This window comes from Passer domesticus, chromosome 20, assembly GCF_036417665.1.
Source record: "Passer domesticus isolate bPasDom1 chromosome 20, bPasDom1.hap1, whole genome shotgun sequence".
NCBI lineage: Eukaryota > Metazoa > Chordata > Aves > Passeriformes > Passeridae > Passer > Passer domesticus.
In genome coordinates this window covers 2,870,846-2,883,412 of record NC_087493.1, presented here as the reverse complement: position 1 = coordinate 2,883,412, position 12,567 = coordinate 2,870,846, and the positions used below count along the sequence as shown (strand labels likewise).

Sequence of the window (12,567 nt, the reverse complement as noted above, 5' to 3'; positions counted from 1 at the left end):
AGCCCCCATAAACATTTCCCTTCTCATCCTCCCCGTACCAACTGCTGCAAATTGTCAGCAGGGTGTGAAACCCAAAACCTGCTCCATGAGGATCCTGTTAGGAGCAGACCTTTGCCCAGGAGCCTTCCCTTCCCCATCCCATCCCAGGGTGCCCCTTGTCCCCCCCAGCCCTTGTACGGCCTCCAAGCTCCCTCATGGAAACAACCCCATGGCTCATTTTCCACTGCGGCTTCGTGCTGGATTTCAGGCTCTTATTTGCCTTTTCCTGACGTGTCGCCCATCACGTTCTGATTATTGAGAGTTTTCTTTTGAAGAGTTACCTGAGGTGAAGCCTAATTGGGCTGGAGGAGGATGCCAGGGCTTGGGAATGCTGCCAGCACCTCCAGGGGCTCCTGCATGGACAGCAATCCCAGCCCTGAGCCGGCCTGATCTCACATCCAGGCTGTAAGGGGACACCAGAGATAAAGCCTGGGAGAGAGCTGGGAGCAGCCACGGAGCCACTCCAAAGCAGGGAGACCAGTCAGCCTGCAGTAGAATATTTAATATTTAATGTTTAATGCGTATCAAATGTCAGAGTGCAACAAAGGAGAGGTTTCATGGCTCCTCACTCCAACCCTGGAAGAGTTTCCAGGCTCTGGCTGGATTTGGGAATCCAGTAGTGCCTACCAACACTATCCCTTAAATGCTTCAATAAAAATATTCTGTTAATTCTGCCTTATTCTGGCATTGCAGGCTGGGTTCTGCCACCCAAAACTGCCCCAAGCATGTCCCAGGGGGTGTGGGGCTGATCTCAATTTGCTTTGCTGCCCTCAGGGACTTCGCTGGCACTGCTGGCATGGCTGGGAAGGGCTTGGAGCTCTAGATTATCCTGCCATGTCCATGTATTTAACAATAATTGACTGAAAACAGCAGGGCTGAGCTGGGGTTGGTGTCACCACATCAATTCCCATTTGTTTTCCCTTCAGTTCCCACCTGCTTTCATCCGTATCTGGCTGGGCTGATAATGATTATAATGTCAGGTCCAAAGTCTTGGCTCTTCCCAGTAGATCCAATTAAATGCTGGTGGAGAAATGTCTTTATTTTCCTTCCTGCCTATCAAGGTGCCTAAAATGGGTGTTTATTAACAGAAACACAAGGGAGGGACAGGGCTCAAATGCCATCACGATTCCCTGTCTGGACATCAAGAACTCATCTAAGACAGAATTACTGGTAAAACCAGTAAAATGTGTCTGCCTTGGCACTTCAGAGCACAAACGTCAGCTAACCATCCCCATCCAGTGATTTTCAGGAGATGTTTTAAAAGAACCATTTTATCAGGATGGTGGAGGGAAAAAATGAAATTGAGAACAAGACAGTGAAATGGAGCTGAAAAGGAAAAGAGAAATAAAACATTGAAACAAGTCTGATTTTCTCTCTCATGACTTCGTTTCACTTCAAGCAAGCACTGGAGAACATTTTGATGTGGTCTGTGGGATTGTTCCCTCAGAGATGATTAAAAACAAATTCCCTCAGCCATCAGGGCTTTTGATACCATCGTGTTTTTCCATCTAATTTGATCAGCCCAAACGATGACTAAACTGGGAAGCAGCGCCAGGGCGACCAACCCTCACCCAAAGAACATTTTCCTGAGCAGAGGTGGCAAAGGCTCCTCCAACAAACTTGGAGTTCCCATTTTTAAGTGTCCAGCAAACCATGCACGTGTGCACTCACACAAAAAAACAAAGAAACCAAAGCCTTTATTTACCATTTCTCCACAATCAGATGGTTTAGAGATTAAGAGAAAAGGAGAAGGGGGAGAGGAAGGGGAAAAATCACATGGGAGGGACGAAAAAAACAAAGCCACGTTTTCTATCTCATCGTACTTTTTTTTATTTTTCGGTTGAATTGGGTTGGTTTTTTTGGTTTTTTTTTTTGCTGTTTCCAGCCCCGTGTTGTGACTTTGACAAATGATGATGCAGGGAGAAGATTTATGTGGGGTCTTGGAGCATTAACACATTATCACGAGCAAAACAGAGCCCTCGGCCCTCCTCTTTGGGGAGCCATTGGAAACTTTTTGGGAAGTGATCTATGGGCCCGAGGCCATCCCAGGGAATGCTGCAGTGCTGCCCCTGGATGGGCTCTGGGACAATGCCCAGGGAGAAGACACTGAGCAGAGGATGAGGAATGGTTCCTGAAAACCCCTCCTGGAAAGGAAAGAGGAACCCTCTGCTCTCGGGGGAGCTGAGTGTTGAATGATTTAATGGCTACCTTTAGGAAGTGCCTTTTGCTTTATTGCTGCCTTTCTTTTTTTCTTTTTTCCTTTTTTTCTTTATCCCTTTTTTTTCAATTCCTTTTTTTTTTTTTTTTTAAATTTAAGGGCAAGAAATGGCTCTTCCCTGGTTTTCACCTCACCACCCCAGCTCAGTGCCCTGCAAAGCCACAGCCTGAGTTCATCCTCCTTGCAAGTACTCCAAAGCTGCTCACAGAGGTTCTGATTGATCAGGATGTTCTGAACTGATCATTTGTTAGAAAACAAACAACAACAACAAAAAAAATTTAAATTAGTATTATTTTTTTTTAAAAAGCCCTAAATTAAATATATTTCTGTTTGCTACAGTTTCTGAGTTCACTACAGAGGGTTTCCAGTGCTGCCAGCTCCATCCTGGATCCCTCTTCCTCAAGAGCAGGGCTGCAGCTCCCAGGATTAAACCGTTCACATTTTCCACAGAGGTGTCAGAAATCTCATGGAAAACTGGTGGGATTCTCAGAGCTCCTGGAGGCATCGGCCCAATGCTCTTTATCCCCCTTCCCTGCCAAAAGTCCTTTAAAATCCTTCCCATTCCCTGCCCAAGGAACTGTGAAAAAATCCATTTGCACTGATTCGTTGTCCTCCTAGAACCAAATATCGGATTTTTAACACTTCCCTAGCATTAAGTTGTCTTAAATTTGTGGACTGAATAGCAGCATTCTGGTCACATTTAATTTTATTTGCCAATCTGCTTTGATATCCAAGATAATCACACAGAATTTGAAATTTGTGTTTGAATTCTGGTTTATCTCTTGCTGAAACCTCAAGGCCTTGTTTTATTTTCCAAAATTTTTTGATTTGAAATTCCAAGGAAGAATTAAGTTTTCAGAATGATTTCGCTTCAAACAACCAAAGCAGAGACAATTTGCAATTCCAGAAGAATTTTAGACTTTTTTTTTTCAGGAATTTGTGCATCTTATCTAGACCTACACAAGCTTTAGAAGGAACAATAGTCTCTCAGAAATTATTGAGAAACTTTGGGGTACCAAGGAGAAAAATGCACATAAAATTTTTTTTACAGACATGAGAAGTTGTAGAAATTCTATTTTGAGCCTCTAAAAATTAGATTGATTAAACTGATCTCATTGGAAACTCCATTTCTTGAGCTAAATATTGGCAATATAGGTGCCATAATTGAAGAATTAAGCAATTGATTTCTTACCTACAGTAGTCTGAATATTCTGTACATCTTGGAATGTCACCATTTATTTGGAGATCTAAGTAAATAAGTAAAAAGAAAGCTAACAAAAAAATGGAATTAGCAGAAAATAATTGAAGTTTCAATGGGTAAACTTAACACAAGAGGGTTCTTTATCACTCTGAAATCTGCTGCACATCCATGTTTTGACCAGAAATGCCCCTGCAGGAAGAAAAAAAACCCTCAACCACCCTCATTTCATACACAAACCACCCAAATTAAACACATTTTATAAACAATGAGCAGGCAGAGCAGAGATTTCAGGGCTCCTGTGGAAGATTTGAAGGTGCCCAGAGATAAAGAAAACATTTTGGAGGCAATGACTTGGATCTTTTCAGCACCATTTCCAGCGTGGCGTGGCAGGATGATGGATGAGCCTGCAGCAGCCTCGTGACAAATTGGGGAATTCTGACAGATGTTGGATGCTCGGAGTGTTTTTCACTTGAAAGGGAGCCCTGCTCTTCAGGTGCTCCCAAGTTCTCCATGGAGTCTGGGAATTCAGTTATCTGGAGGACAGCAGATTTCTGGAAAGATCATCAGAGCACCCAGCAATCCTTGTTTTCCAAATTTTATTATGTGATGCAAGCAAAATGCAGGAGGGATGGCAGGACAAAAATCAGGGATTTAAAACTGGATGTTTAAAAAACTGGGTGTTAGGGATTATGGGATAGCAAGAGCAGTGTGGTCCTGCATCTCCAGGAATCTTCTTTCAGGAGATGGAGCCTTTTATTACCTTTTAAACTTATTTTTGTAACCTGTTTATTCCTGACATCTTACAGCGTAGTGGTGGTGTTCTCTGTGTGATTATTAATTTTCTGAATTATCAAACACAGGGCCAACAGAAAACAGGAATTTTTGGATCAAAGCCCCAGCACAGTACAAGCCTAATCTCCAGGAACCACTAATAATCCCAATTTCACCAATTTCCTGGTTTGGGAGCCGCCTCAGCATCCCAGGAGCAGCTCAGGGGAATTTTTTCCAGGTCTGAGCCCCTCCTTTCCTTCCCTTGGTATTGAGATAACCTTTCCTGGTGGGTTCATGGCTTTGCATAAACCCACGTGGCAGAATCTGCTCCAATATTTTATCATGGATAGGGAGAAAAAAGAGGGAAGAAAAGGGCATTTTCCCCAAATAATGCTGCTCAGTGTTGCCTCCAGCCCCGCTGGCGGATCCCGGCCCGTGCTGCTGCCCTTTCCCTGCTGGACAAAAACAGAGCAGTGTTTGGAGAGAGCCCTGCTGTAATTGTGGGCAGTTCTATGGAGGGGAAAAATAATGTGGTTTGTCATCAATCTCCCGGTGTGGCACACAAGGGCTGACTTGTTGAAATTTTGTAGGCTGTATTTACAGAGAAAACAGAGGCCTGGTGCTGTGCAGGGCCCTATCAGGCCCCAGGTCTGGAAGAATCATATCGGAGCAGAAGGGAAGGCTTGAATCATAACCTTGTAGGATAAGCTAATCCATGAGGGAATGAAAATTGCTCTGCTCCTGTGAGCAAGATCAAAACCCGGACAATTTAATTATTTGGGAGTTATTTGTGGGTAGAGACACAGACTGGTTCGAGGCAAGAGCTGCCAGATGGAAATCACTCACTTTGCTGTTTTACACAGCTACAGGCAACACGGGAAAGGAAGGATGGATGGTCCAGCCTTGGGAAATGCAGGATGGAGGAAAACAAGGTGATGGGATGAGGCAAAGGCACTGAAAGGGGCTGGTGCCATGATGATTTTTTGCCTTTTCTTTTTATATACCTCTCATATATTCCCTTACATGTCTCTGATATATTCATAGTATGTATGTATATACCTTAACATACATACTTATCATTCTTTAAGTCAAATATCTTAACATAATCCTAATATTCTATTAAGCCAGAAAACCAAGTATCCTAAAAGCCTCACAATTAAAAGCCAAAAAAAATCTTAGAAAACCAAAGCCCCCTTTAGATAGAGCTTATCTTATAAACTAAATTTAAATCCATCTAAAAAGATACTTTAAGATAGAGATGTCACTCTATTCATTTAAACTTCTCATTAAAACATCTTTGTCAAATATGCTCATTTGCAAAGTCTATAAAATTATATATGCAACAAACCATAAACATACATTTCAACATATCCCACCTTTAACAAATTATTACACCATAAAAATCCTTATTCAATACTGAAATAAAAACTCTTTATCCCTTAACTATGTCTAACTCTCAGTTTAAAGACCAGGGTAACACAGCTCTAAGCTGAGCCACCATTCAGAGAACCTGGAATTATTGTTCTCATCCTACTGTGAGTAGGATTCAAATTAGGAGAGCATAAAGCTCCTGATATTCTTCACTTCTAGGGAATGTGTGAGTTTTCCAGAAGAGGAGAGCAAAGGAAAGGGAGAAACGAGGGAAAGAAGCAGAAATCTGGGATAAGTCACACTAAATATCCTTCCAAAACAGCCAGCATGACACAGTCATTTATAAAAAGCACATTTTGCTTTGGTTATCTTGTACACAGCTTTCATCAAGGTACTGCCCTTTATTTTCACTTGCCTGTAAAAATGACCTGATGAAAAGATGGATGGGTTTTTGAATTCAGTGTATGAAATGAAACAGGAGGGCCAGGCTGGGACATTTGGGAGGGTTGCACTGCTAGAAACCATTCATTTGTGAGTACCATTGATGGCCTCCTTCCTTCTGCTCTCCCTCACTACGATTTCTTGGTTTGGGATTATTTTTCAGACTGATGTTATGATGTGGAAGCCCTTACATGAAGGCAGAAGATCCTACAGCATCCAGGGCCATGCTCCAGGTGTTTGAGACAGAGCTGTCACATCCCCCTGTGCTGAGAAAGCACAAACACAGAACAGGGGCTGCTTTGGGGTTTGTTTTTGCCCTGTAAAAATCAGGCAATCTGTCTGTGGCTGCAGGATCCATTCACAATCCATGGAAAAGCAGCTCAAGAGGAAGAGCCATGCCTGAAGCAGGGTGTGATGTTGTCACCCTTCACCAAAATGTGAAGAATTCCCAGCTTTTCCCAGCCTGAGCTGCACCTAGCCCTCCAAAACAAGAATATCCCAGCCTGGCTTTCCCCAGAACGAGCTCTCTTTGTAGTCCGTGCTGGGTATTTTCTTTCTAATCTCGTTATTCTGCAGAATTAGAAACACCAGGAAAGGTAAAACCCTCCCCATGCAGCAAACGGCCTCATCCTGCAATCTTGACCATTTTTCTCTTTCACCCAAATAATTCTGGAGGAGATTTCAAAATAAAACTGATTTTACCTCTTATTAATATTGCCAAATGAGTCACCCCCATGCATAGCCCTAATACATAAAAGGAGCATTTTCTTTTGCTTCCATAAAAATATCCAGAGGGCAGTGGCAGGGAGAGTAAATTGAGAAGACCAAAGTTAAACAAAACCAGTCTCGTACACTTTCTGCAACCTCATTGTCTGCTTTGCCTCGTACAGGAGGGGGAAAAAACAAAAAAAAACTCCTGTAGGTTTGCGCTGAACACGTTCTAGAGTTAAAGGAATTGTCATGAAGCTCCAGTGGCTGTTTGAAATCACTCCCAACCTGCACACTCAGATGGGATTTGCATTTTCTGCCTCGCTCGGCCCATGGCAGGGGAATTGCTTTCAGTGTCACCCCCAAATCATCTGAAATTTGCCCAACTTTTAGGTCCAAATCCAGGCCGGATTTATGGGGTTTACTCACTGAAATGGATGGGTTCATTTATGGGGCTGAGCTGCCTGGAGAACACAGAATTCCAGAGAAAACTGAGTGACCAGGTTGGACTGAGGCACTCTCCAAGGCTGAGCCTCCCTTCCAGAATCCCTGGGACTGTGGCTCTGTTCAACCCAGAGCCCCAAGAGCTTGGAAATGAAGGGAAAAATGACATTTCATTTATGATTTATTGACCAAATATTGGAGTTTTCAATATTGCATTGCATTGCAGCTCCAACCATTACAACTGAGAAATAAAAAAATTAGAATTATCAACACAGGTCATTGCTTTGACACAGAAATGCTTCAAAATTCAGGGTTTTTTCTTTCTAAAGAGCCCTATATTCATCTCAGGGAAAAAAAATTAAATTAAAAAGCATTTTCAAAGCAAATCTGGAATTATTTTTGTCATCCTACAGTAAGCACAATTCAAATTAGGAGAGCATGAAGTTCAACATATTCTTCACTTTTAGAGAATGTGTGAATTTGCCAGAAGGGAACAGAGAAAAAAGGGAGAGAGGCAGAAAATTGGAATAACTCACACTAAATATCCATCTAAAACAGCCAGAATGACAAATATAAAAATATCCAAAATATAAAAATATAAAATATTTAATGGCATTATCAAATATTCACTAGATAAAGCAGTTTTTAGATCATTATGAATGACTGGAGATCTCCACTTTTAATTCCAGCCCTGTTCAATTCACCTTTTTCCTACTGGCATCATTTTGAAGAGCATTTGAATATAAAATGAGGATTTTCCTGCCTGTTTATCCACCTCAGGATGAAAATACAAGGCACAAGACAAGGAATTTAATGAGTTTGCCCCACAGACAGAGCAATTTCTGCTCACAAGACTTTTTAAATGAACCTCAGGGATTCTGTAATGAATTGATTCCCATTTTTAGTCCCACAGAAAGTTTCTCCACTGCTTCATCCAAAGCCCATCGGAAACAATGGAAATTTTTCATTTCCAACATGGGATTTTGAATAAGACCCCAAGTAGCCGTGAAATTAAAGAAGCTCTATAAAATGAAGCATGAATACACACAGAAATCATCTTTAAACTGCTCAGAATTTCATGGAGAATAAGATGATTTTTTTTTTCCCTACAGGATTTTGAAATGCTTTTATGGATTCAGAGGCAGGAATGTGATTTCCCATCAGATGTCAGGAGCTGGCTTGAAATGTCTGTACAAAAAAATCTCATTTCTCTTCTTTCCAGTGACACAGAATTCCCATCATTCCAGAGGGAAGATAATCATTCTGCACGAGTCTAGAAAACCACACCGAGTGATGCTGTTTGTCTTTTCAAAAAGTGCTAAAAATACATGAAAATTAACAATTTTCAATGCATCTCCAGAAGTTCCTGACTTAAGTTCTCAGATTTAAAGAGTTTTTAGGGAGTTTCGCAGCCCTTTCTTCCAAATGCACCAACGTGGTGCAGGCTCAATTATTTTTCACTCCATTTAAGATTTTTCCACTCAGCTTCTGTCTTCCTCTCTCTGTTCTTCACATAAATAGCTACATAAATATATATAAATACAAGTTCTGCTATGTCTGTGCATCCATATTCTCCTTTTTAAATGCTTTTCAGCTTAGAGAAACTCAGCCCCTCTTGGCTAATTCCAGCACCAGGGGCTTTGGGGATGGATTTCAGCATCAATCCCCCAAAGCCTTGTTCCCTCACCCAAGTCAATGATTGCATTATTATTTCTTCTTCTGTCTTTGAGGGGCTGATGAGATCATTTATTGTTTTTAAGGGTTAATAGAGCCTGTCAGGGTCTTTTTGCCTCACTGCTGCTGCAGGATCAGTAACAGCTCCCAGCTCCATGATGCTAAATCAGACCACACTTTCCTGAAGAAAAGAAAAAGGGGAAAAAAAGCAAATTTAGCATGGAGAGAGGAGAAGCAGTTCAGTCTGGTTTAAAGGAAGGGAGGGAGGGAGCCAGGGGGAACAGGGACTAACTTTGGAGAGAAAATAACAAACTTTAAGTCCTGAGGTCTTTCCTCTATATTGAAAAGGCAGTTTGGAAAGGAAATTAGTAAAAACAAACAGAAGGTGCCAAGGTTTCTTTATCATACCTGGAGTAGGATATGCTGAATTCCACAAGGCCTCGAGCTGGCGCCTGGTGCTGCCTTGGAAAAAATGGTACCCACGGCTCCATAAAATGATCTATTGGGACTTCAAAGTCGTGGCAGCCCCGTGTGGCACAGGATGTGCTCAATTAATTATGTGATTTCTAAATGACAGGGGTTGGGGAAAGTAAAAATAATATAAAAAGGGCAGGGGAAAAAAAAAAGAGAAAGAAAAAGAACACGCTGAAGAAGAAGAAAAAAAAGGGTTTTTAAAGAAAATAATATTAGGGGAAAAATGGGAGAAGTAAACTGAAAGGCCTTGTTGTCTGTCTGCCAAACAGCAGCAGCAGATAAGGGCCGGGGTTGCCGTGGAAACTCAGGCCCGTAGGAGACAGAATCCAATTTCAGAAACCACAAAATCAACATAAACGTGTGCAAAAATAAAAAGGTTTGTTTGGCAAGTAATGAGGAGAAGGCTCCCAATGTATAAAGCAGATGAACCGGGGTGACCTTGGCCAACTTTGAGCCATAATAATGACGATGTCCCACGTAGCTGTGGCACCTCTGGAAGGAGCAGGGACATGACCAATCCTACCATCCAATTGCCACCCTGTTCTGGAATGTGCAGTCCCCCACCTCCCTCTCTCTTTGCCCCTCTGCCCTGAAAAAGGGGGAGTGAGGAAGGAGGAATATTCATTAAAGCACTGGGAGTAATCTCATTTTAAACCTGCAAAGAGGATTCAGAGCTGATGCTTTTAATTCAGTTTTCACCTAGGTATTGCCCACTAACAGTGTACAAAATTATTATAGATGAAAATAATTCCTCCTTTCTTGCCCTCAATGTGGCCAGGGAAAGACCTTAAACTATTTTCAAGTTAGGGAGACTTGGCAATTACAACTTTTGCAGTTTTCCTGGGAAAAAATATTATAGTGACTATGACAATATAAAATTTACATCACTGAAAGGACACCAGAATCACCCAGCACTGTCATTTGTCACTGTGTGAAGAGCATAATTACACATTCAAGGGGTTTGAGCTGCTCTAACAAGAAAAGGGCTGGAGGCTGAGTGGGAACCCATGGGATTCATTTTTCCACGCTTTGTGTGTCCCCAATACTTTTATTTTATGAGTGCTTCCATAAGCACAGCAACCTTGTCCTCCTCCAACCCTTAATTTGGGGGTTCAGTTCATGTTTTACTCCCAAACTGATTGTTTTTCTGCTGTTTCCATAGAATCATGGAATGGTTTGGGTTGGAAGGGACCTCAAAACTCATATTAAAGCCATGGGCACCTTCCACTGTCCCAGGGTGCTCCAGCCTGGCCTTGGACACTTCAGGGATCCCGGGGCAGCCCCAGCTTCTGTAGGAATCTGTACCAGGGTCCCACCACCCTGACAGGGAATAATTCCTCCCCAAAATCCCATGTAACCCTGCCCTACAAATTCCTGGGGAACACAGCTGAGATCTTGAGCACTGGAGATACCTGGGAATCCTCCAACCCCACCCAAGGTTGTCTTGGGCAGGAAAAAACCTCAGGATGGAGCTCAGAGCAAAGAGATTGAGAAAAACCTGAGCAGAGAAACACCAGAACTTCCCTCACTGTTACAAATAATCTGCATTTTCTGCCAAATTCACAGCAGCTTTTCAGGGGTTTGAGGGAAAAGCATTTCTGTATCACTGCTCCAGCTGAAAGAGGGGCAGAGAGAGCCTGGGGTGGCCTTGTGGGGACAAGCCAAAAAATGTGGGACAAGGCAGCACAGTGTGGGGACAAGCCAGCACAATGTGGGGACAATCCAGCACAGTGTGGGGACAGCCCAGCACAGTGTGGGGATAGCCCAGCACAGTGTGGGGACAAGCCAGCACAATGTGGGACAAGCCAGCACAGTGTGGGGACAAGCCAGCACAGTGTGGGGATAGCCCAGCACAATGTGGGGACAATCCAGCACTATGTGGGACAACCCAGCACAGTGTGGGGACAAGCCAGCACAGTGTGGGGACAAGCCAGCACAATGTGGGACAACCCAGCACAGTGTAGGACAACCCAGCACAGTGTGGGGACAACCCAGCACAGTGTGGGGATAGCCCAGCACAATGTGGGGACAAGTCAGCACAGTGTGGGGACAACCCAGCACAGTGTGGGGATAGCCCAGCACAATGTGGGGACAAGTCAGCACAGTGTGGGGACAGCCCAGCACAGTGTGGGGACAGCCCAGCACAGTGTGGGGACAAGCCAGCACAATGTGGGGACAATCCAGCACAGTGTGGGGACAGCCCAGCACAGTGTGGGGACAAGCCAGCACAATGTGGGGACAATCCAGCACAGTGTGGGGACAGCCCAGCACAGTGTGGGACAACCCAGCACAGTGTGGGGACAGCCCAGCACAGTGTGGGACAACCCAGCACAGTGTGGGACAACCCAGCACAATGTGGGGACAAGCCAGCACAATGTGGGGATAAGCCAGCACAGTGTGGGGACAGCCCAGCACAATGTGGGGACAGCCCAGCAGAGTATGGGGCCACAGCTGGGCCTGGCAGGGATTTTTTCCCCTTCCCTTTCCCAAGCTGGCTCTGTCAGCACCACCCGGGGGTGGCTGGCCTTCCACTCACAGGCCAGATTTGTCACCTGGCCTCTAATGTCCCCGGAAAGGGAGCAGTGCCAGCTTGGCACGCTCAGAGCAAACAGCAGGGAGCTTTGTTTGTCCTTGTCACCCGGGTGCTGCAGGCCTTGCCAGCAGCTCTTCCTCCTCCAGGCATTCCGTGGATGTCCCGGGACCTGGGGAGGGGACAAAGGGACCAGGAGCCCCTCACGGAGCCCGGCGGCCTGCAGAGCTGAGGGGGGACAGCAGAGCAGGCCGAGGGCTGGGGACGAAGGGCTCATAAAGTTATTCCAGCCTGGACTTTCCAAAAGAACCCACAGGGTTGGAGGAATCAGGATTTTATTGTGGTCGAGTGGGCCCTGCTGAGTTCTGAGGGCTCCCAGGGAATTGTGGCCTGAGGATGGGACTCAGCTCACCAAAAAGGAGCTCCTGAACCACAGACAGACACCAAAAATCAGTGCCAGTCCCTAAACTGGGATTCAGAGGCCTGGAAAAGAGAATTTCTCCTTTTCTCCTGCACGTTTCCACCAGGATGAGATTCAGGTCCCCAAAAATTAGCTCCTCACGCACAGGCAGACACCAAAAATCAGTGCCAGCCCCTCTGCCAAGCTTCAGAGACCTGGAAAATAGAATTGCTCCTGCTCTCCTGCACATTTCCATCAGGATGGGATTCAAATCCCCAAAAAGGAGCTCCCTACCC

General features: G+C 44.3%; 1 long non-coding RNA gene across 1 annotated transcript; it reads right to left on the bottom strand.

Moving 5' to 3' along the window:
• Positions 1 to 285: 285 nt before the first annotated feature.
• On the bottom strand, positions 286 to 12,093 carry LOC135284256 (uncharacterized). Its single transcript, XR_010349689.1, has 3 exons — positions 11,894 to 12,093; positions 9,276 to 9,433; positions 286 to 9,048 (listed from the first exon to the last, which is right to left on the bottom strand). It is a non-coding gene; the product is annotated as an uncharacterized LOC135284256 (long non-coding RNA).
• Positions 12,094 to 12,567: the final 474 nt, after the last annotated feature.